Genomic DNA, 25781 nt, shown 5'->3' on the forward strand with positions numbered 1-25781 from the left:
GTAAATAGGGAGAGTTGTCACTTTCTTTTCAAAGTATTTTTCCTACTTAGTCCAAGTTTACAAAGGACTCTGGCTGAGGAACTCTGGGAATTGAAGTCCACACATCTTAAAGTTGTCAAGATTGAGAAGCACTGCCTCGGATAACACATCTTCACCAATAAGCAAGTCAATCAGTGCATGATATCACTGCATCTGTTCTCAGTGCACACTCAGATAAGCTAGAATATCCTTTTTCACCATTTTCACCAGTGAATCATGATCTTTCTGAGCAGCTCTCTGCCTATAAGTAGTCCAAGCTTGTCTTGTCAGGTGAGGAGACAGCAGCAGTGTCCAGTACTTCTGAAGCCAACTGGCAGCCAAGACTACTCTCTTTAACGTTATTGGAATGGTGTCTCTATCATCCTCAGTTCCTAGCTTAGCAAGCCAAAATGTCATGCCTATTTAAGGGACAACCCTTCTCACAGATACTGGAGGCCTCAGTGCTTTGTTTACATGATTAAGTAACTGACTTTGCAGAGTTTGGTGTTGGTTAATTAATATGGTCATAAAATCCTTTTGCTACCCTGATTTAAATACCCCACCTAAATCCATTATAACTACAGCTGATTTTCAGATACTTTCGGCACTATCATTATTGAGGATGCTGGCAGGGGAGGGAAAAGTCAGGATTTATTTGTACCAGGGACTAGGAGCCCTGGTCCTAAAGAGTTAGAAGAATGGGTATATCAGCCTTGGGATTTACTAGTGTGGGAGGGCACAAACAAACTGGCAAAATCAAAGAAAGGAGGAACAGGCCTCATCTTCAGGCTGATTAGGATTGCCTCAGATGGCAGTCCCAAGATGGTTGATGTCTTGCTCATCAATGCCATGGGAAGTTTCTATGTTGGCAGGCTTTCTCCGCAAACTGTCACAACTAACCTGTTCCTGGGAAATGAAATTTCTTTCTTTGTTCCTGCTTTGTCAGTTTGAGATACTAGTGCTCCTGGGTTGATTTGTTTTCTCTCTGTAAACACTGAAGCTTTTTGTTCTGACACACCCCTGGAGCCATTCCTACCCTTGTTCTTGCTCCTGCTCCCCTGTTTGGTCTCAGCTGCAGCATTTTGTTAATTTGTCCATCAATCCCGTAACTGTTTATAACCTGAGTGTTTCCCTGCCTAATACCTTGCCTTTGTATTGTGGCATGGTGGGCGGAGAATGCAGTTGCTTTGCTGCAGGCTTCATCCATAATGTTCCGTAGCTCCTGCTTGAAACTCTGGTGAGGCTTTTCAGATTTTTTTCAAACTTTTAACCAGCACTTACCCAGAAAATTAAGAAGCAAATGCAACAAAGCTCAAAGTTCATTGTAGCAAATTTCATTTTACATTTAATAGTATTTTTTCCGATTTAGATTTTTTCTAGTTATGCAGGGTTGTACACCACAGTCTCATTTGTAACTCTCAAATTTGGCATAAGGTGCCTGGTTGGTTTCTACATAGTGCTGTGAGTATATGAATCAGTGGTTTTTCTCAGAATGAGATAAACCTCTGAAACATTTGCTTAAGAGGATGAGTTGAAACAAACTGCATCTTGCAACTTTAGTTCACCAACGCTTATTTACCAAAGGATGTGACTAAGTTTTAAAATGAAAACCAATACAAAGTTTTGAATTATATACTGGAATATTTCTTGCTTTGTTCTTGAACCCATCAGATATAACCCCCTTTAGTGGTACAGCTTTAATCTTTGCCAGGTGTTTCTTCTTGAAAGCATTTCCCAGAAAAGCTTGTTCGACATCTCAAAAAAGACTGATGTTATTGGATGACAGAGTTGGATATAGAGCTTATTGCTGAATAAATAATAAACTGTACTCTCTCACTTTCTAATCTCATACATATACTGTTTGAAATAAATATGGGAATTTAATAATAATAATACCATCAATCTTTCTATCATAATTATGGAGCATGGAAGGCAGAAAGGGAAACGGCATCAGGAATTGCTTAGCTCCACCATGTCTTGCTGATAATTAATGTGGTGAGGGGAGACCGCCAATTTGATAACTATACTGAATTTTTTAAAACTTCATATTGAGTAAAATAAGGAAAAAGTAAACATAAATGAAAGGAAGGTGATAGGAATGGCTCAGTGCTCCGTTATACATTTGCTGGCTTCCTTGGAAAAGTCCAAAAGAAGTAAAATTCAAGGTGTTTCTCTTGCCAAGAAGCCAAATGGACTGCCCTAAATATTTCAGACAAGACAGATAAATGTTAATTGGTCATTTCTATTCTTGGTTTTTCCCTGACTGTTATAAATCTTTATTGGCACGTGGGGAATTGAAATAGCATGCTAAGATCAAAGGGCTGAATTATTGAGGGCCTGGCTCAGGATGACAAGGTTTAAGGGTATTTAAGAAGCCAGACAACAAAAGGGTTAAAGAAAGGGTGGGATGCCTAACCTTAATTAAAATCCTTGGATTCTGAGATAGTAAGAAGAAAGAAAAAGGAAGAGTATGTGACAAAAGGGGAAGTAGATTGAGTGAGTAACTTTGAATCAAGGAGTGAGAGTAGATGTTGTGGAGGAGGGCCAGGAATAGACAAAAGGAGGAAAGATTACTGCAAGGTGAACTACTGAACTGAATGTTTAGGCATCTGCTGAGGCAGTTTATTACCCTTGGGTTCTGATCGACCTTGTCTTCTAGGGAAGCCTGAGAATTTTATTTTTAAGTGAAACTGACCTGATCACCATCTCCAAGGCTAATATGCTAATCCAAAGGCATTATCCTTTGGATTTCATACTCCTTCAAATGTGGTAATGTAGTTCTTACAACAGATGAAATGCAGCCTTTGAGTGAAGAACATTTAGATGTGCCTGTTTTGTAAGAAAATCTCTTCAGAACAGATATAGACAACATATTCTATCAAATGGGTCTGTAGTCCTCCTCATCTGTCAAGTTCCAATGCTGTTTGTTGTTCTACCCTCTTGATTGACAGTGGGTAAGGCAGCGGGCTAGAATCCAGGAGACTGTGAGTTCTAGTCCCACCTCAGGCATGAAAGCCGGCTGGGTGACCGTGGGCCAGTCACTCTCTCTTAGCCCAACTCACAGGGTGGTGGTTGTGGGGAAAATAGGAGGAGGAAGGAGTATGGGGTATGTTCGCCGCCTTGAGTTATTTATAAAAATAATAAAGGTGGGATAGGAAATAAATAAAATAAAATAAATAAAAGGGACCTAGGTTCGTTTCGTCATGGCTGTTTAGCATATGTTCTCTCTATTTAGTGGGGGATGGGGAGGTTATTGTGTTTTCTCTGCTGAAAGTAATATTTAATGGCATACTTTGATGTTCTTCCTTACACATCCCCAGATGGAAAAGATACAACTAATGTGATGGAGGAGCATTTTTTTTTGTTCTTGTAGAATAAGAGTAAGGGTTAACCAGCATTTTCTTATAAGGAGAGCAGCCATAAAACTAAGAGAATTTTAGAGAGGTAAGAGAAGAAGGAACTCGACAGTGGGATATGGTAAAAAGAGGGAAAAGGAAAAGATATAACCATTATATATAAAGCAAACAAACAAAAAAAGAGACTATGGAGGTTTTTGTGGCAAAACAATTCATTCTTTAATTAAACACAGAAGACTAGTTTTTCTGGTAGCATCTCTTTTGAGAAACAAGTTAATTACATAATTTCCTTTCTATTTATACAATATTACTATTAAATAAAATAATTGTTCATAATTAACTTGCATTCCTAGTAAAAGGAAGACAGAATATAATACTTCCCCCATTGTCTTAAGATCCTACATTACAAATCGAATCGAATTATCCATTCAGTCGTATCTGACCCTTGGCAATTCCATAAGCCAGCTCTCTCCATGATTTCCTATCTTGTACAGCTTCTTTCAGTTGCTTTATATTTTGGCCTGTGTCTGCTTTGATTACATCCAACCAGCTCATTCTTTGGCATCCTTGTCGTCTTTTGCCACTGACCGTTCCAAGCATAACGTCTTTCTCCAACAATGTTGATCTCATGACATGACCAAAGTAACTAAGTCTAAGTTTTGTTATTTTTCCTTCTAGTGACATGACTGGTTTTATGCGCTTCAGGACTTCTTTTTTTGTTATCTTTGCAGTCCAAGGGATGCGCAAGAGCCGCCTCCAACACCATAGTTCAAACTAATCAACTTTCCTTCTATCCAACTTTTTAATTGTCCAACTTTCACAGCCATATGTAGTTACGGGGAACACGATAGTGCATACTAGTCTACACTTAGTCATCAAGCTGACATCCTTGTTTTTCCAAATTTGATTCATGCCCATCATTGCTGTGCAACCCAGCATGATTCGGCATTTAATTTCTTGGCTGCATTCGCCATTTTGATTGACCAGTGATCCTAAAAAGGTGAATTCTTCCACACATTCCACCTCCTCTCCATCAGTTACTATTTTGATGTTTCCGTTCCTTGCAGTTTTCATGAGTTTGGTCTTTTTGATATTCAGAAAGAGGCCAAACTTCTCACTTTCTTCTTTGAGTCTCATGATTAGGTGCTTTAGGCCTTCCTGGGTTTCTGAGAGGAGCTTGTATCATCCGCATATCGAAGCTTATTGATGATTCTTCTGCTAATTTTTACCCCAATTTTTGATTCGTCTAGCTCCAGTTTCCTGATGATCACTTCAGCGTACAAGTTGAATAAGAAAGGTGACAGAATGCAACTTTGTTGCGCACCTTTCTTGATCTTGAACCAATCAGTGTCTCCATAGTGAGTTCATACAGTGGCTTCCTGATTTACATACAGTGATTTTACCAACTTCACCAAATGTAGTGGCATCCCAAGGCCTTCTAGGGCTCTCCATAGTTTGTCATGGTCAACACAATCAAAAGCTTTCCTGTAGTCTATGAAGCACATATAAATGTTCTTTTGAAATTTGTAACATTTTTCTATTATCCATCGTATGTTTGCAATGTGATCACAAATGCCACGACCCCGTCTGAAACCAGCTTGGACATATGGCAGTTCCCTTTCGATGATTGGAGCCAGGTGTTGTATGATTTTCAGTAGAATTTTGCTAGCATGAGATATGAGAACAACAGTGCAGTAGTTGGAACACTCCTTTGAATCGCCCTTTTTTGGCAATGGAATAAACACTAATTGTTTCCAGTTATGTGGCCATGTGTTGGTTTCCCAAATTTTCTGGCACAGAGCTCTGATAATTGCAGTTGGTACTGGTCTTAGCAATTCTGCAGGGATGTTGTCAACTCCTGGGGCCTTGTTGTTTGGCAGTTGGTTCATTGCCCACTTGACTTCTTCATCAAGGATGGCTGGTTCTAATTCTGTTTCCTTATCCTCCTCTTTTTGATGTTGCTCCTCTATACTAGTAGCATACAGCTCTTCTGCATATTCTTGCCATCTATTCTTGACACCTTGTTGGTCAGACAATTCTTTCCCTTGCTTATCCTTGATGATACCTTTGCGAGCTTTGAACGGTGCCCAAATCTTTTTGATTAGTGCAAAAGCATTCCTAGTGTGTCCTTTTGTATTCCTGCATTACATCCCCCCATCCAAAAATCAGTAAGAATTTAAAAAATCAGTAAAAATAAAGAAGTAAGAGAGGTAACAGCTTCAGTAAATGTAGTGGTAGCAGGATTTTAAAGGGTATTGCTCTATTCTCAAAATAAAATTATGTGACTCCAGCCCAATAAAATCCTGTTTTTTCTACAGCTTCCCCCCCCCCCAGATTTGAATGTAGCCAGTAGAAAAGTTGGTTTGGAGGGACAGTTTAAGCTTTTATCAAATCAGAATTATTCAAAGGCCAGATTCATTTTTATTTCTTTATTTACAGAGTCAGAGATGATACCAAGTGGCTTACATTCTTTGATACAGGAATCATGTTAAAATAATTAGAATAAAAAATATCAGTAAGCACAAAACGATACAGTAGGAGAAATCATAATCAACAACTCAATTTCATCCCCATTATCAACAGTCATCTTGTGCTGTTTCTTCAGGAGCAAATCAATTATTCAGAATATCCCCAAAGGCCCTCTGCAAGAGTCAGGCTTTAATTGCCCTCCAGAACAGTAGCTGAGACAGGCTGCCCTTATCTCTGGAAGAGATGGAGAGCTGCCATGGAGAGGCTATCTGGGGGTCCAGAATGGGCAACATTCTGTAGGGGTCAGGACCTACAGCCAGCCAGCCTTCTGATTTCACCAACTCAGAGGAAGTGGTTTCAGAGATATGCAGATCTTGAGCCATAAGCTATAAAAATGCTATAGTGAAAACTTTCTTAAAATTTTAAAACATGGGAAGTCACATGATCAGAGAATTAACACATATTTCATCTCCACTTGAATTCTCCACTTAGGAATGTTCAAAAGTGAGTAAGGAAGTGTTTAGAAGAGCTAATTGAAACATTTAATGTAATTTATATAATAAATTTTCTATGGGATCTGACTTTGGTATACCCTGTACATCTCTGTTTTTGTGCATATATAACATGAGCGTTGTCTCATTGCTCTGGACTTAAAAATGTAAAAAAATGCCTAGGTAACAGTTCCTGCATATTTTCATCAAGCTTATCTTCTTTAGTCTCTACAGGATCTCAGAGGGGAGATTGTTCAATAGAGCAGGCATAACTATGGAGAAGGCCTATCTCCTAGGTCCCACCAGGTGACATCATTTAATAGAGGGGACCTGGAGCATACTCACTCTGTCTGATCTAGTGGGATGAGCAGATATCCTCAAGGACAGGCGGTCCCTCAAATAACCTGGCCCTGTGCCCTATAGGGCTTTAAAGATGATAACCAGCACCTTGAATAGCACCTGGAAGGAGATTGGGAGCCAGTGCAGCCCACACAGCGGTGGTGTAATGAGGACAAACTGGGAGGTGGCCAGAACTGTGCACACCATCACATTCTGGACCAGTTGAAGCTTCCAGGTTCAAGGGCAGCCCCCATGTAGTGCACATTGCAGTAATCCAGTCAGGAAGTGATTACTGGCTATTCCACAAATTTGTTCAAGCCTAATACATAGTTAATATAGTGGAATTAAAATTCTTTCCCCAGTCAATTCTAGGGATACTGTACTCTGGCTAGTGAAGGCAAAAATCTTTCTGAAGACACTATTTGGGAATGTATTGTCCTTTCCTCTAGCCATTAGATATTTCTCTATCATATCAGAAGTTGGTAGGATATTTATTGCTCATTAGGTATTCTAAGAAAAAGAGTTCAGCAGGTCAATTTATTTTGTTGTTTTCACTTTAACATCAGACAAGTCTTCCTGATATAATTGCTATAGTGTTGTCACAGTGTTTAAGCATGATGGCAGATGGTGAACAAAGACTTTTTAACCTCCTTTTAAAAGAATTATTTTTCCCAGTTGTGCTTGCACTAATAAACAGGTACATTACTTTAAAGTATCCATCTTTTTCCTTCCTTTTCCCGTATGCATGAAAGTCAATTCTCACATAGAGAAAATAAAGATGATAATAGATTTGCCATTGCCAAGAGAAGGGACAGATAGAAATCAGGCCTCTCACCAAAATAGAGGGGGAAAGGGTCCAGTATATAGGTCAGGCAGGAGGAGACAGCACAGAAGGGTTTGAGTACTATTTCTATAAAAAGATCTTGCTTTTGAAACACAACAGTTCTTTTGTTATGGCTTCATAATTTTTCTTAAAACAAAAAACTACTTTATGGATGCTGGGAATTAGCCTAAATAGTTCCAATGCTGCCTGCTGGTTCAGGATTGACAATATGTCTCTTTCCTGCATCACACAGGATTTTTTGGATGAGAACAGACACAAGGAATTCTGTTATTACAAGGAAAATGTCAAGAGGCATCAAAACCTCAAAGCAACGGAATGTGTAATTTTGGTTTACATGGCAATATTTGGTTTAATATAAGGAAATATTGAAACCTGCATTCTTATGCAGAATGGACATACAGAATTAATGAGCCTGCTTGAGCTGTGAATCTTGCTCTGATGTTAAATTATGCAAATAGAGCCATTGCTAATATTTTAATTTCCCCTCTTCCCAAAAGCAATAATTTGGGGAAGTATGACCTCTTTTATGTTACCACTTTTCTGCAATTAAAGATTATTGGGTTATATAAACAATGTACCAAAGGTCTGTGAAGCAAAGGATATTATTCAGCAGTGTTCAGTGAATTCAGGAACCAGCACTATTTACCAGTTCAAGTATTAGCACTATTTGATTACAGATGCCAGTTTAAATTCTTCATTAAACCAGACAATCTGCTTGCATTCATCTCAGCATCTCTGCTATTCCCATCAGTAGTCCCTGTTCCTCTACCTCACAGTTAGATTCTGTATAGCTTTTTCTGCTTTATCAGTAACAAAACTTACACATGATCCTCCCATATCAGTTTAAAAATATTGTATCTGCTGGCTTCAATTAGTGCTGAATTGGGCCTATGATTTTGATTGATTTGTAGCTGTAAATGTTTACATATATATTCAGTGGCCTAGAAGTTGCAGTGAACTTTAGACAACACTAGGAGGAAGAACCTGTCTGTGTGTCTGTTTGTCTGTCCATCCATCCAAGATTGAACCTCGGTTGGTCTTTCCTATATCCTATAACAATTTCAGGACTGTTATTTTGAAGCAACAGGGTTTCACCATCAGAACAAAAAATAACAGGATATTTCTGTCATTGTACACTGGGTCTTTCAGCAACTGATAATGGTCTGCAAATTCTAGGTCTCAGGTTGCTTCAACATAGACTTCAAGACAAAAATATTTTTTAGAACATAAAAAACATAAGACAGTTTCTGGTGACTACACTTAATGTTTCTTGAATGGATGAGGCCTTGTAACTTTTATTTGGCCATTCAGTACTGGCAATATCTCAATTGTGTCATCAAGTGCATCTGTAAACCAGCTTTGAGTGTATATGTGGGGTTTAAAAAATGAGATTAAAGCAGATGATTCTCTTTTGTTATGCTTTGCAAATACATGTCTTCTCCCTCCACTTTTTGTATCTTAATATCCTTTTCTTAGGATATGTTTTCTTTTGATTGTATAACAAGAATATCTCATTCCATCTGACAATGCTGGGAAACTTAATGGAGAATTTAAGGAATATTAAAGGAAATGAAGACTCCAAATATATGTGCTTACTTAAAATATCAGTAAACGTGTGTATAAAAGAGGATCATACCAGCCAACTGCACCTAAAACATAATTTTATCTTATGTAGAAAATGATTGAACTTTCTTAATCTACACTGTATGTTGACATTGTGAATATCTTTTTATTTCTGGAGTGCAGTTTATGAAGTAAATACACATTTGAACATCTAATATTGAGTATTTAAACACTGAAACTATTTCCAGGATTTTAGGAAAACTATATTTTTATACATCTTTAAAAATAGCATTGGGGAATGCCATTCTTTTTTATATCAATGGCTCATTCCTTTGTGCCTCTTTGTTTCCCTAATATAAAATTAGTATATGGATTTTTCTCTGTCAACTGTTGGCAATGTATGTTGATTGCAGTTTGTCCAAAAATATTAATCATTTTACCATAGTTAACTATCACAATGTCATTTTGTTGATAAGATAATAACATACTGGAAAGTTTTATCAACTCTTTCACCAATATATGCTTTGCATGCAAAATAAGCATTTATCATGCACTCAAATATGAAGAAACAGTACACCCTTCTCCAATTTTGGGAGGAAAGTGCTAATACTGACTAGCTTGGATCCCAAGTTGCTCACGTTTTCTAACCACTGATGTGTGACAAATCCTCTGTTGTCCTTGGTTAGCAGATCTCAGGTTGCAGCTGGTGGGTGGCAGTGGTTGACACACACTGTTATGGGCATGCAGGAATACCTTCAAGAAGGAGGCAAATTTGGATCCAAGCCATTACTTTGTAATATGAAAATATAACCTCATTGTGGTTAAAGTACCTTTCAAGTCTCTCTGAACTAAAGAGAAGACAGGGTGCGTGTGTCTTGTGCCTTTTCTGACACTGTTGACAATGTATTACTTGGTGTAATCCATCAGCCAACTTTAATTTCACAAGCTATTCATTGTGTTTAAATAGTCCCTTTCTTGTATTAAATATTTATGGAAGCCTTTGGGCAGAATACATTAAGAAGGCAGATGGGGGTCATTTTGAGCATTTTCTTGATTGAAGGCAAGGTACCTCTGTGAATTTGTACTCTGCTTTCAAGGAAAATTCATAGCACTGAAGGAGGCAAGAACACTCCCAGTCCCCACGCTGTGATATCAGAAAGCAATGACTGCCTGCAATCTTCATGCTTCAGCACCTTTCATTTCAGAATCATTTGGAAATGCAAGGGAGACAGGTGAACCATTTTTTTCCAGCTACATTGCTTATTTTAATAATTTAGTTGACCTGAGACAAGTTTTTTATATTAAAATTTCTTTACTCATTGATTTTTAACTAGTGGCAGCTAAATGGAAAATCATGGTTTTGATAGCTGCCTATTAGGGAGGGCATCTATTGAGGGGCATAGGCTTTAGAGTTTCTCTTCTGATATGGAAGTGAGTAACTATTCTCTGAAACCAGGTACAACCCCTAATCCAAGGAAGCAGTAGTTTCACAGCAAATACCAATTTTAATTCCAGTTTAGAAAATCAAAAAACACATAGGCATATCACTAAGTATATTGTCAATAAATGTCATTCTCTTATGTGTTGCAGTTTCAAACTTGGGGCACACATTTGCCTCTTTTTCATTGTCTGCCTCCCCAACCATATTGGAATAAATTAGGCAATGTAAATGAGAAATCAAGCTTATCCCCAGAGGTAAGACAGGCCCCTACTCTCCTGGCCTTCCGGAAGGGGGTTAAGACATGGTTGCTTGGGGTGAGAGGGGAGATAGCCATTCATGGGGGTGGTTGGCCCTGTGAGGGTGCCAAGGTTAAGAACTTCACTTGCCATCTTGAATTTTATATTTTGTACTTTTATATTTGTATTTGTATTTATATGTATTTATATTTTATATTTATACGGTATTGTTTTTAGCGATTTGTGATTTTTATTATCGGTAAGCCACCCAGAGTCATTGTATGCGAGATGGGCAGTAGAGAAATATAACATAACATAACATAACATAACATAACATAGGATAAGATAATGTATAATGTTCCTGCAAGATACACACTGAAGATTTAAAGCAAATACCACCACATAGATTCACTTTTTTATATATAGGCTGCTTTACTGCCAAAGAATTGTAAGAAGGTTCTGGGTGCTAAAGCAGCTTCCTCAATGTGGTACCCTGCATATGTATCCAAAGGCCCATCATTCTTAACCAGCAGGACAGTTGGCTCCATTGGCTTATGGTTGATGGATTATATTTCTGGAGGCTGGTGCTTTTCATTATTCCAGTTTCTTTTTACATGTTTGATGAAAATAATGTTTTAAAAAAGAGAAAAGGAAAAGTATTTGGACATATACCAAAGAAGATGTTTACAAGCATATCAGGCCTCCTAAGGAATGAGTGGTATAATGGTAGGATATTGCTGAGATAGTAAGATCCACAAGTTATTTAGGTGAACTCATACATTTTTAAATTTATCTTTATTTATTTAATATCCTGCCTTTATTATTTTTATAAGTAACTCAAGGCGGCGAACATACCTAATACTCCTTCCTCCTCCTATTTTCCTCACAACAACAACCCTGTGAGGTGAGTTGGGCTGAGAGAGTGACTGGCCCAAGCTCACCCAGCAGGCTTTTATTGTGGTTGTGATATGACACGTGCATTCATTTCAACAAAAAGTTAATCATCCTACACACATCACTTCCTACAGGGTTGCACTGCTGACACCAACCAGGAAATAACAAGTAATTGGCTTGAGGAAAAGAATCACAAAATCTTGCCAGGAGCAGCAGTTTAAGATTTGGGCAGCCAACTGGTTATTCTATATCATAGTGGAAAAGAATGGGCAAGAATGATTCCTGTACTGGTACTGCTGTGTTTTCTGCTGTCATGGAGTTGACAGATGAAATGAATGTACTGGTAGCAGTAATCTGTGGTATCAGTAACTTTATCATGATGTTTTCTCCCACACAGCAACCATCATGCTTAGCTAGAGAGAGTCAGAGCAAATGATTCAAAGGAATCAGCCACTCCCAAATTACTTGGGCAGATTGTGAGAAGGACTATCATTTATCCTTCAGTAAAATCTTCATAGCCTGGCTCTATGTAAAAAAATTAATCAACTAATTAATTATGGCGAGCTTGATCTTGTTTTTGAAAAACCACATTAAGCACCAAACAAGAACCAAATGACAATTTCAAATGTGCCTTTCTGGCATTTTGGGATCCCTGTAGCTCCTTAAATATTCATTATGACAACTGCTTCCTGTTCCTGTTCCCATTAGGGATAAGCTTTTGCCTTCAAAGGTGTGGTAATATTTGTGGTGCCACAGGACTCTTTGAAAAATAATCATTCTACCTGCCTTCAGTGTATTTATTTACATGAACACATTTAGCACATTTATCTGGCCTCGGTAGATGGACAGCCATATAAATACATTTAAAAAATAAACTTGTTTAAAAAACAGAGTAATGGATATTGCTCAGGATCAGAGTGAGAGCAGAGCCATAGAAAAGCTGTCTTTCTTTTGCAGAGGTTTTATGAAAATCATGAACTGAGACGTGCCTTTTAAATAATGTAACCATAGCCCACGTTGTTTCAGTGGCAAAGTAATACATTCGCTTTTAAAATCTCCAGGCTTTGTAAATAAATGGCTGCCTGCCTCAGGCAGAAAGTGTTACTGATGCAGTGAGACAGAAGTAATTAAGAAACTTGTAGACTGATGGGTAATTAAATCCATTGGAAGCATTTTGTACCTAATTGCTATGCTCTAATCACATACTGCTTTCTATTTGTCAAGGTAAGTATATATAATTATACAGTTCTTATTTTCTTTCATCTAAAATTGTACGAGTTGGGTGGATTTCATTTTACGTTGCAGCTAGAGCAAAGTCTATGCTTATGTTTTAAAATCCACATCAGTACAGTAAGAGGAGTGGGCATTCTTCAAGATGACTTTGCAAATTTGAGTTAGGTGGATCTGCTTCAGATATTAACTTGAAAAATAATCTCATTCTAGTATTCTGTAGACAGTGAGATATGCTTATTATGCTTAAAAATAATATATACTTATGAATATATCATAAGTTTTTGCTCTCTTGGATGTTCACATTAAAGATTAACACTGAGAATTTATTTAAATAACTTTCCTGATGGCTATAACAGTAACAATAATCAGACTGTCATACTACAGCAGACATCAACCAATGTTTTAGGCAACAGGTGCATGTACACAATACAAATATAAGCGTGTGCGTGCGTGTGTGTAGCATAATGATCTTATGAAAGTTGGCTATTTTGTATGTTTTGGGTGATTTTTTTTTAAATTTTAAAAATATTACTTTAGTTTGAGGAACAGTGATATTGTGCACTGCACTGCTGACTCAGTATTAACAGTTAGATTTCAAGTTCCTAACTTCTGTAAAAATGAATCTCATGAAAAACTATTTCATAACACCAGTTTAAGTAGGTTTCTAAAGGAACATTACAAATAGTATCAGGATGTATGAGCTTCAAACTGAAGTCCACTTGACTCCTCATCCTACTACTTAAGACAGTATTCTTCAGCCAACCCTGCTGGCTCACTACCATCCACATGCTCACTGACTTGCTGTTCAGTCTATGTAAGTATCTAATAAGATTATAATGCCTAGTTCCTGCTCTCTCTTTGGGGTGCTGCCCTGTATCTTTTCTCTTTCCCAACGCAACTCATCCACCAGCCTTTCCTCTTTCTCTTGTTCATCTGTTCTGTGACCTGATCCTTCTTCAGGTCTACTTACATCTCAATTTCTGGTAGCAACTTCCAGTGCTTAAGAGGTGGTTTAGAAAATTTACTTCCTCCATTTGGAAAGCCCTTTTCTTCTGTGAGGAGGAGGAAAACATATAGATATTTTCTTTTTGGAAAATCACATTGATTTGGGCTCCAATGATTAAAGTACTCCAATTGCTGAACAACAGATCAAGGACCAGCACCAATAGGAAGGAAACAAATTTCAGTGGGTGTTCACACTTTTCAAAGCTTGTGAATGAAGGATTTTTTAATTACTTATTGGTGGTGATATGAGTATTTCTAATTTTGTGATGTAGTAGCAATATCACTGCAAGTATACTGGAAGTGCTTGAGTGAGTAAGCAAAACTGGAAAGAATGAAAGGCATTATCTACCAAATATTACATCCAGAATTACTTTACTTTTTGTAATGCTTTTCTGCCTTAGCAGTTCAGTGGTTAGCATTAGCACTAGCATTTCTCTAATAATCCAATACCCGCCTTCTGAGAGAAATAATACCAACAAAGCAAATTACTACTCAAAAAATGGGGGTGGGGTGATCACACAGAGAATGTTTCTGTTTTATGCAATTATGATGTTTTCCCCCAGTAAACACATGCTTAAGAAATTAATTACTTAATTAGAGATTAAAATATTTAGGATTCTCAGTGGTTTTCAGAGTTTTTATTGAATAACCATTTCTGTTTTGCTTTTAATCAATTATAAATCATTTGTTTTTAATGAATTATACTTCATTTGGAAATTGGAAATAAAAATGGCTTTATCTGAATGATAAAGTTGAACCACATTCTGCTAACAGATACTTCCTATCTTTATCTTCTTTTGTATCACCCAAAGCAAATTATAATAGATCTGTCAGACCTTGGCTGCAAAAACTTGGAACAACTGCTAGATATAAGCAAAGACTTTTTTTTTAACCTCTTTGCTGATATATCATGTCCAGAGTTTTGGAGTTCAGAGCTGGTAGCCTTAAAATATGAATCATTCATAATTCAGTATATGTTGGGCAGTTGAGAAGAGAATTGATTATCCTGAGTAGAACAGGGTTTGCTTTAAAAAGACACTTTTGTGTCAGTTTAAAATGTACTATTGACTTGGAATATGAAGCTCTGTCTTCTGACTGACCTTATCTGAAAGAGCTAGAGGTGAGTGTGGGCAAACTGTGAAGTTCTGAATGAATACTGTCTAGGGGAAATATTATTATACAGTGTGACATGAATGGATGACAGGAACAAGACAAGAAAATATAGAAAAAGTAGTTGGGCTATTCAGAGAGATGATAATGAACAAGAATGGTTCCTACCATGATGATGCCAAAATGATGAAATGTGGATCATGAGATCATAATGTGAGCTCCACTGTTTTGTACTTGTGTGACAACATCTCATGCAAATATAGAGTTCCTCTATTTCACCTACGCTAGCCTGAAATATTATTCACAAGGGTGAAATAGAGGAGTTAAGGGCTGTGAAATGCAACCCTTCTCTTGAAATTCCTATCACAACATATCTTCGTTTTCTTTCTTTGACTGTTGACAACTCCAGTGTTCCTGGAGTTCCTGGGCCTCACCTCCATACACTGATGGTACTAAACAAACTCCAGTTTTTGCTGACCTGGGAGCAGTGACATGGATAGGAGTCATGTGAATTCAGTAAGACATAACTTCTGAGTAAATATATATAAAAAACAATTTCAAGTCATTTGACTTCCCATTGTTTTTATGTACTCAGATAAAGGAATTATAATCATATTTGGTTAAATTTGTTAGGTTTTGTAATTGCTGCAATCTGAAGATCAGAGCTGTAAACAGTCTCCATGTTCAGTTAGATGCTGGAAGGTTTCATTGCTATGTCTATACTGGGTTTTATTTCAATATAGATCAACTTTCTTAAAAGTAGTACCTTCCAGGCATGTTAGGACTAAAGAATGACTCTCTTGGAATTGCAAGAGTTGCAATCCCAATTTATGTACAATTTCCAAGATTAGGAAAAGCTGTCAGTACTCAATTCATATCCCTGACCGTTAGGAAATATATAGCTAAGACTGAAAAAAACATTTTGGCAGAGATCATGCAATTTGTTTTATATTCTCTCAAGGAATAGTTGAATTATTTAATGTGTACACCAAACCTTCTAGAATATGAAAATATTTATACCAAAATCTTCAGCCATCTTGAATATTTACTATCTGCTTTTTCTTTCACATTTTGATGCCATTATAGGCCATTATGCAAATCTTCATCTAGTTGAACCTTCAGTGCTCTGAGACTATCACTTTAAATCAATATTTATAATAAAGTTATGTGATAGCTCTTTTTTTTCCTCTGAGCAGAACATGAATGTAAAATTACTCATTTCAGTTTTCCTTGAGAATTAAATTATCCTTCTGTTCATTACCCCTAATTATGGAATTTCTCCCCTTTCCTCCTGTCTTTGTGGAAACAGGCTCTCATTCCACAAGACTTGGGAAATAGGCTATATGTTGCCTTTGTGCTTCTTTCACATTTTTATTGTGCAAAACTGTTAATGTTGCCCCCCCCCTTTGTTTTATATATATGCATGCATTAAGCATGCTTTGGGCAGAAATATAAGGGTAAAACTACCTGATAAAAGGTAGAAAAGCAGTGTTTGGCTGGAAAAGTGCCTATAATTAATTCTAACAATATTTTCAATTCACATTTTCTCAGATTACTATAGAACTCTGGTTCATTGAGTCAACCTTGACTCCTGGTGACTGCAAGTCCATGCAATTTTCTTGACGTCGTTTTCAGAAGTGGCTTGCCAATATCTTGTTCCTAAGCCTCAGAACATCCAGCTGGCTTTGTGCCTATGGCAGGACTAGAACTCACAATCTTCTGGCTTTTAATCCAGTACCATTAACCACTATACCAAACTAGTTCTGATTGCAGGGAAGTAATTCCCATCCCATCGTGCTAAATAATAAAATGGTCTTGGTGACACCTTGATGCATTGGAGTTCCCAATTTTATTAGGCTCAAGGACACTTCTGGATTTTGAGAAATATTTTTGTATTGTCCCAAATAGCTACCATGACTGGAGCCCATCAATGGTGAAAAAAATCTACTGGATTTCAGACACCAGTGAAATCAACACATAGAAGCAGCCCATTACCATAGCTTTTAGGCCTCAGCTAATGAACTCCAGTCTTCCATTGCAAATTCCCCTTTCTGCATACAGACCATCTACATATAGACCTGTGTTCCTCAACCTCAATAACTTTAAGATGTGTGGATGCTGGGGAATTCTTCAAGTTGAAGTCCACACATCTGAGAGTTGCCAAGGTTGAGAAACACTGATATAGACCTCCCCCCACAAAAAAACCATACAACAGCCAAACTATATTTATCCAAAGAAGCCAACAATATTACATAGAATAATTCAGCTATTTTCCATATTCACTCATCAAGGAAGTGCTATCCAGTTCTTGACTAGAGCCATAGCTGGAAATACTTCAACTCACAGTGGGAGTTTGCTGTGTTATTAGGAAGTGGTTCTAGGTTATCCAGAATGCCTCACTACAGTACTATTCATCAAAATGTGGAAGATTTTTAAATATTATATTCATAGAGATAAAAATTAATAATAAACACCTCCTGACCTGCAGTAGGAAAGCAAAGTGGACAGTCGGACCCCATTCCTCTCAACGCTATAGGTTCTCTAATCACTGTTCTAAGTACTATGGCCTAGTCCCTTCAAAACTCCTTGGAGAATCTGTCATATCTGTCATAGCGTTTAGTTTATTCTTTCATATATGGAGAAAAAGAAGAATATAAAATGCCCTTCCTTGCCTTTCATTGTATAGTCCTGCAAGAAAAACTTTTGAGTATAGGGAGAGGTTCATTACAGTCCAAAAATTTGCTCCAATATGTTGAAGTCCTTTTTGAATAGTGATCACTAAAGCGTATTGGGCTGCAGCTGAAAAGAAAAATTAAAAGCCCTCTTACCCCATAAGCTTTTGGAATCTGCTTGCCTCACACAGCAAATACTCTTAGGATATTCTCCGTTACTCTTCTTTTTCTGTGTATTCAATTTTCAGTTAGTTATTGAGGTAATTGAGGCTGCAGACCTAAATTCATATTCCCTTTAGCAATCACAGTCTCATGGGTTACTTTCCCTTGATCATGTACAAAAGCAGGAGGAAGAGAAGGAAACACTATCTTAATTTGGAATGAAATAATTGTTATTTTTGTTTTGTTTTTTTCTTACCTGCTTCATCTCTTCTTCCTTCGGTCTCTCTTTGTGCAAGGGGCCAGCCACTTCCCAGGAACCAGTGTGATGATCAAAGCCAAACACAGAATTTTCCACTTTGCTATCATTTTCTTCCCCCTATTTTGCTTATTTAATTATGACTTGTTTCAAACAGGATGGGGCTGGACTGCAGACAATTCAAGACCTTTTATGCTATTTTTCCTCATTCCCAACGGAGTAATTAATACCTTCAGTAATCCTCAAGTAGAACCTTTCTTACCACAGAAGTTTCAAGAGATAAAGAATAACTGTAACATACCTCATTTTTTCTTTCCTTCTACTTGTAATAAACGGTTAGGAAAGAGTTGTATTGTTGCTGTTCTAATGGAAATTTGCCATGGTAACTAAGGGGTCTTTCCTCTTGACTGTTCAACCTCATTTAACCATTTACAGTATAAATGCAAATGTCCTTTTCTCTTAAATTTAAATGCACCAAACTTTTCAATATTGATTCACCAAGCATTCTCTCAACCCAAAATTGGACCCACATGGATTTAGATATCATCCCATAATTTTTAATGGGATTTACATTTAAATCAGTGTGAACAGAACTGTGATGAAAATAATTCATATCACAACTTTTCTATGTAATTTTCTGCTAATCTTTTCCTGTGCTGCTTGTAGAGAAAAAAAAAAGCTTAGAATGTTATAATCCTAATCCATACATTCTTATGCACTGTGGAGGTGATTGATGGGCAGTGGTCTTAATTTACTTTTTCTTTAGAATTCTATCCTCTATTTTTCATGAGCATGAGGTCAGCTTTCAGTTTCCCCCACTATCTTTCAGTTTCCCCCATTACCTTTAAAACAACCCTGTGCCAGAGATAGGCTGAGAGAAGGTTACTTTTCCAGTGTCACTATTTTGTGGCCAAAGAGGAGTTTGACTCAAGAATATTCTCATCCTTCAAATATTTAATCTACTCAACTGACTGTATTAGCAGGTGTTTTGAGGCAGGGGGTGTGGGATACAACTCCATAAAGAACACACTCCTATAGTATTTTTTTAACACTGTCAGCCCACCTTATTCCCTGAAAAGAGTATATCAAGAAAATTATTTCGTTCTTACAGAGATAATATGTCCTAAAGAGTTGGGCTGTGTGTTTTATCTTCTTTGCATGAGATTTAAATATACTCAGAGTAAACAGGTATTCCTTGACCAAATTTCTTTCAAGCTTCAATCCTGTCCCTTCATCCCACTCTTCATGGTCACTTGGAAGTTCATATCTAAATATTTGTATGTATAAAATATTTGCAAATGCCAATTGTGAGTCAAGTCCTCAACTTTCTATTCTGGAAGTAAATACATAGAAAACAAGAATTTATGAGCAAATACACTTTAACCATAAATGTTTTATCTAGTCAAAGAAGATACATTACATTATAATAACTTTCTTTTTTCCAATTACGAAGTATTCCATATTCATATAATATGTGTGTCTAATGATGCTTTGGTATTACAAAAATGTGGAAACACATCTGTTTTTATAGAAACAAGTTATGTAAAAGTGCTTCCAACTCTTATTTAGTATAAATAGTTTAAAACCATCATCACATCCTGCCATGTGTGTAGATCCCATTAACATTTCCTGTAATTCTTCAAAATAAGGTCCTTTGTGTCTTATATTTTAGCTATAATCATCCTGTATATTTTAGCTACAGCAGGCCATGACTGTTTTAATATTTCAACCATCGGTGTTAACCTACTGTTCCTTTACTATTTGTTTGTTTCATTTGTTTTCCCGACTCTTCAAACAAAAAAAGTTATCCAAAGAGTTAACAAAGATAACATAATACATAAGGAAAAGGGTGTGTGCTTGTGTGAGAGAGGGAGAAATCAGGTACTAGATCTTAGTTACAAAGGGAAGGACAAAGCAAGTTTCTCATAACTGCTCTTTCTATGAAGAATTTCTGGATATAGGATGGTTTTATCTTTGCCTTTACACTCTCCATGGAGGCTGGGTCCTTGATCCCCTTGGATGAGATCAAAGAGTGGTGTCCTTCAGCTGTGTAGGATCAAGTCAACCATCAGAGCATACAGTACTGTAAGGACAAAAAGAAGTTGGTCTTCCTTTTAGACCTGGTAGCAGGCTGGTCACCAGCAAAGTGGATTACAATTCACTGCCCTTTATGATATGTCTCATGTGATGGTCATGTAAAAGAATCCAAAAGTTCTGAAAAGAAATACATAGCTTTATTTTTTTTAAAAAATTAAAACAAAGCTTGAAATGAAATCTTCAGGGTTTTTTTCCTACTAGAAAATCTTTCCAGAACGAATAAATGTATCACAATTTATTAAGATATACTGTATGCTGATGGCCATGAGGACAAATTTGGCCCAGCATTGGAAAAGAGTTATACTTTGCCGGCAATACCAGACTGGGAAACCAAGCTTTGGGGATGTGCAGCAATGGCAAAATTAACAGTATATATCCAGAACAAAAGTTTGACTAAATTTAAGCAACAATGGCTTTCCTATATATTACATGTCACACAACAAGCAAACTCAGATAGTATGTTCTTTTTCACTCCCTTCTTTTTTCTTTTATGTGATCATTTATTTTATTTCTTAAATGTTTTGAAATAAAAAAAAATACTGTCCTTGACCTCTACAATCTCTGAGCAGTTTCAGTCCCTTAAACCAGCTCCTAGAGTCCTAAGCAAGGCAATGAAGCATAGCATATGGAAGGCACCCAGGTTCATGGTGGCCATCAAATACATCTTTCTTCTTTTTTTAGCAGTTGGCCCACCTGACTGCAGGGGCCATTTCTTTGCATTGTGCCTAGTTCACATGGCAAAGCTATCAGTGCATGATGCAATGAGGGGTTCGTTCTGCAGCCAGCTTGTCATAAAGCCTGATGCTGTTTTGGGAGCTGAGAGTGAGTGGTTTGCCCAACATCACTCAGACGGCTTCTGTGCTTAAGGGAGTACTAGAACCTGGTTCTCCCCACTCATAGTCCAGCACTATGACCAGCACACCACACTGGCTCTCCAGCAACTATATCCTTCTGTCCCATATTTGTAAGTGAGAATTTGTATGCTGTGTATTCAGTGGACTCTAGTCATATTCTTCTACCAGCTTGTAAAATGGATGGCTGAGTCATATAAATAAATAAATAAATTGAACATTTTGGCTCATTGGAAATGCTGTATTTTCTTATCTGCTGTTCAATCTTCCCTATAGCTTCAGAGTGGCCAACTAATCCAAACTATCATCATGACAAATGATATCACTGATTTTTTTTCCCCCTGTAGTATACACATGATAATCTAGAAGTACTGGTTAAAATAACAGTAGAGACTTTTCTGTCTGTCTTGTTTCCTTTACAGTCTGTTTTTGTTAGTAAAGCATAGCTATTGTACTGTTTGGTATGATCAAGTGAGCCATTATAGTTTCTCCCTCCCTTGCTACCTACTGTGAGAAAGGGCTCTTAGTTCATATTCTGCCAAGCCACAAAAGCAGAAACTCCCTATAGGGGTAGAATGACCTCTTTTATAAGCAAATACAATGGTTGCATTCGGATAGGAAAAATAGTTATGCTCCATTTAGCATTTAATGATTGCACAGACCTATTTACTGCTGAAGTGAAAAATATATAGCACACCTCTTTAAAAGGAAAATGTCTGTATTTAAAATTTCCTTCCCTTTATAGCTAGCCTCTTAATTCGGGAAACTATTTTCCATCTTGAGTACTTTTTAATCAGCTAGTCTGTCTAAAATGAGATGGAGTTGGTTTGATTTTTAAGTTAAATAATCTGTGTGGGGTTTTATTACAGGGCATCAATTGTTACAGGGCAATTCAGGCTTGCAGTGAATCAGTTCAGATGATTTTTCACGTTGATTTTGGTGAGATCCAATTTCAATGAATTATCTTGGAACTAACTCATTTCTCATGTTTCATTAGTTAAATCTCAGTTTAACTGAGATTATAACTAACTAGTTTTGTTTCCCATGCCCACAGTCCCCTCACCTCTTCCTTCATAGAACAAACAATCAAAACAAGAAGACTGTAACATTGTTTCCTGTTTGTCTCAAACCATGGGTACAGAACAACATCTATTGTTGTAGATTCAATTGTAAGATGGCACCAGAGATAGGGAGAATAGTGATAGTTCCTGTATAAATGGGATTTTTATTAAAAAACTTATTTTAATTGCTTCTTTACAAAACAAGAATTTCATTTCTAATTTCTTATACTTAGAAAAATTCTACTTCACTAATTCCTACTTTTATCTATTACTTATTTTATATTGCTTATCTACAATTTACTATTCTGTGTTCTGTAGATTTTTATATCATTCTGTTTTCTGTCCCTTTTTTCTCCTTGTAAAACCTAGGATAGACTTTGCTTCAATTCTCCCTAATCTGCCCCTTGGAACCTCAAGCCAGTCCCTAGGCTTCCCGTCGTACCATGCCCCTTAGTCATTTGCATGTCATGCTGAAGATAACCAGATCTGGATAACAATGTTTCTTGCTGCCAACTTTGGTCCACTTCTGTCATTGCCAAAGCTCACCCTGTTAGATCTGGTGTAGACTGGTGCTAAAAAGATGACTGAAGCTATTGTAGGCTTGGAACATTCTTATTGCCTCTCTAGTCCTGGTCTACTTCCTGAAGACTAAACTTTCTCCTTAAGTAATAGCTAGAGCAGTGTTGCTCAACCTTGGCAACTTTAAGGTATGTGGACTTCAACTCCCAGAATTCCCCAGCCAGCCAGGCTGGCTGGGGAATTTTGGGGAGTTCAAGTCCATACATCTTAAAGTTGTTAAGGTTGAGAAACACTGGGCTAGAGTCTTAGGCCTTTCTTTGGCAGCATATGGACTTTTACTTACTAGGGATCCAGGCCACCTGGAGGTGCTAGCACCTAGGCCTCTCTCACTTGCTTGGCCAATATCTCTCTGGGTGCTTCCTTGCAACCAATGTTTCTTGCCACCAACTTTGGTCCACTTCTGTCATTGCCAAAGCTCACCCTGTTGGACTTCCTCTGCCTTCTCAGATCTCAGCCTTCTTCTTCTGGAAGCCACCATGTTTTCTGGCTATCCCAGCCTGGTCAATTTTAAAGAATGTGGTACTTTAAAGAGAAAAGAGGACGTAGGGGCATTTCAGTTGCCATTGTCGTTGTTTCCATAACCACAGAGATATGTGTTAGTTTTTTTGACCCACTGCATCTTGAGATTTTGGCTCTATTTTTAAAAAAATGCCTTGAAAAACATGATAGAGTAATCATTGTATAAAGAACCAGAAGACATTAACAGATGAAAATGTTCCCCTTCTCCATCTTTTCCTTCTTTCCATTATTTTTTTCCTCTCTCTCTCTCTCATTATCAGTTGGGTCTTTATAGCAGACTTCTGCTTTTTTGGAAAGTACAAGTTTCAAGTGCCATTTCTGAAGTAGTCACACTGTTTTGCTTAATCCATAAATAGGATTTATCTCTAATTATTATGTTTTAGCTTAAGGATATGCAGTTGATCAAAACCCACAAAATTGAGTCAGAGCAAGATTAACCTTAACAATGAGCTTCAATAAGTTGGATTTTAAGCTTGCTACCTATATCTGAGTTATTTTTTTGAAGGCTAATGTTATGTCACTAATGAATTCTGAAGGCATGAGCAGAAATGGCAACTTCAGATTAATTATTCTTGAGACTGCGGGCAATTTTTGACAAATGCTTTAAAAATCAGACTTATCCTTGGCAGATGGTCTTTTAAAAAGGTACATGGGAGAGAGGCTTCACTTTCCTAGAGAGTATGGCAAACTGCCAGAAGAATTCTCTGCTGAAAAAGGAATAGCAAAATGGTCAGGCAATTACTGATAAGAATATGCGGGCAAGGGTGAAGGTCAGAGCTAGGTTTCTTCCAGTATGGCTTCTCACAGCGAATCTCATTCACTGCAACAGAAGACATCCTGTTCCCGTTTTCAGATGCTTCAGTAAAGCTTTGAGAAAGAAGTCACAGGGAGAAAATTTGTGTAAGCGGGGAGGGAATTTGCAATCTTTTGGCCACTCCAGCTGGAGTTTCACAGATCATTTTAGGCTTTGATAGAGAATTTGGTTTACTATTTTCAGTTTAGTAGTCTGATCGGTATCTAATTAGACCTATATCTGGGCTAGTAGGAATATGCTTTAAACTGTTTGAAAGGCATGGAATAAAAATCTTATGATTGAAGACCACCATCTTCTTAAAAAGTACAGAAGTTGGTGGTCTTTGAAAGCAGGATCTTTGAGCAGAGGACTATCCCTTTCTTAAATTGGGATGCTGTATAAAAAGGAAAAAGGAAAAAAGAAAAATCTGTATTCTCCAGTTATAAACATAATCCACACAATGTTGAAAGGCACTGTATATACCATGTAATACTTTCCTCTTAACTGCAGAAATCCTACTGTATTTCAGATCTTGAGAAGAAGAATAGATGGAAAAATAACTCGATAAAGACCTGAGAGATTGGCTCTAAGCTTTCAATCCGTGCAAACATCAGAACTGCACAGTTCAAATGATTCAAGATGTTTGCACATAATATCCAAAGGATATATTGCATATATAAGTTTCACCATCCTTATTCATGAAGTAATGCAATTAGGCTTTGTTTTTTATTAAATGTCTTACAATGAAATAATTTTGAGAAATAATAGGAACAGATTGTGAAGATTGTTCACAATTCCAAATGTTTGATGCTGACCTTTGGGGAGGGGGGGAGGATCCAGTCTTCACTACTGTTGGATCTATTCATACCTGTGGAAATATGGATGACCTAATATTGGAAATTGCCCTTAAAAGCCTTGAAAAATAGCTACTAGATAAGGAAAGCTAAAGGTGTTTTTTAAAACAGTCTTATATGCAGTAGATGGGTAGGACAATAAAATATATATTATCCATAATATATATTGCACCTGCACATAATATATATTGCACCACTCCCTGTTCACACTGAAGAACCTAGTTGCCTAGTCTGGCAATGAAACGTCTGCAAGAAAACAACAAGGCTCAGAGAGCACCAAGGACTCCACAATCCATAATATTATGATACATTTAAGAATATGTATACTTAATTTTAGAATTCCATTTAAAAAGTCACAAAATATATTTCTTTTGTAGTGTAATCTGCTAAACTGATAATGTGAAAATATACACAAGACCCCCACACAAGTCATCTTTGAACCCCTCCAGCACCAATACCAGACTTGTGTGTTCACCGGACATTGGTGGATTCCAGGTGCAGCGTTGGTGCATATCTCACTTTGCACCATTTATTTTTTTAATGAAACTGGATTTGGGGAAAAACATTGAGATTGGCAGTTTCTACTCACTCTTCCCAGCAAGCCATTGCTCAGTATACACTGCAACCTACCCAGAGAAAATTGTGAAGACAAAAAAGGGGAAAGCAGAGAGAACAGCTGGCAGAAGACCAAATCAACACCTAAAGAAGCAAAGGCGGGGGCTCCAGGAGAGCAGCAGCAGCACTCAGCAAATCCTGCATGGTTCCTTGGAAGGCGCTTAACAGTGGTCTAGATTCTGGTCCAGACTGGAATTTTCCTGTTGCCACTGCTGCCTCCCTGCTCTCCTCCACTGAGCACACAGTTGCAAAAGTGTTTGTTGTGTTCTCCAAAGCACACAGCTTCAGCATCCATTGGTCTGTGACTACACACATCCTAGGGT

General features: G+C 37.3%; 1 protein-coding gene across 1 annotated transcript in view; it reads left to right on the forward strand.

Moving 5' to 3' along the window:
• CDKAL1 (CDK5 regulatory subunit associated protein 1 like 1) overlaps positions 1-25781 on the forward strand; it is a 338480-nt gene that overhangs the window by 172314 nt on the left and 140385 nt on the right. The window lies entirely within an intron of this gene.

This window comes from Candoia aspera, chromosome 3, assembly GCF_035149785.1.
Source record: "Candoia aspera isolate rCanAsp1 chromosome 3, rCanAsp1.hap2, whole genome shotgun sequence".
NCBI lineage: Eukaryota > Metazoa > Chordata > Lepidosauria > Squamata > Boidae > Candoia > Candoia aspera.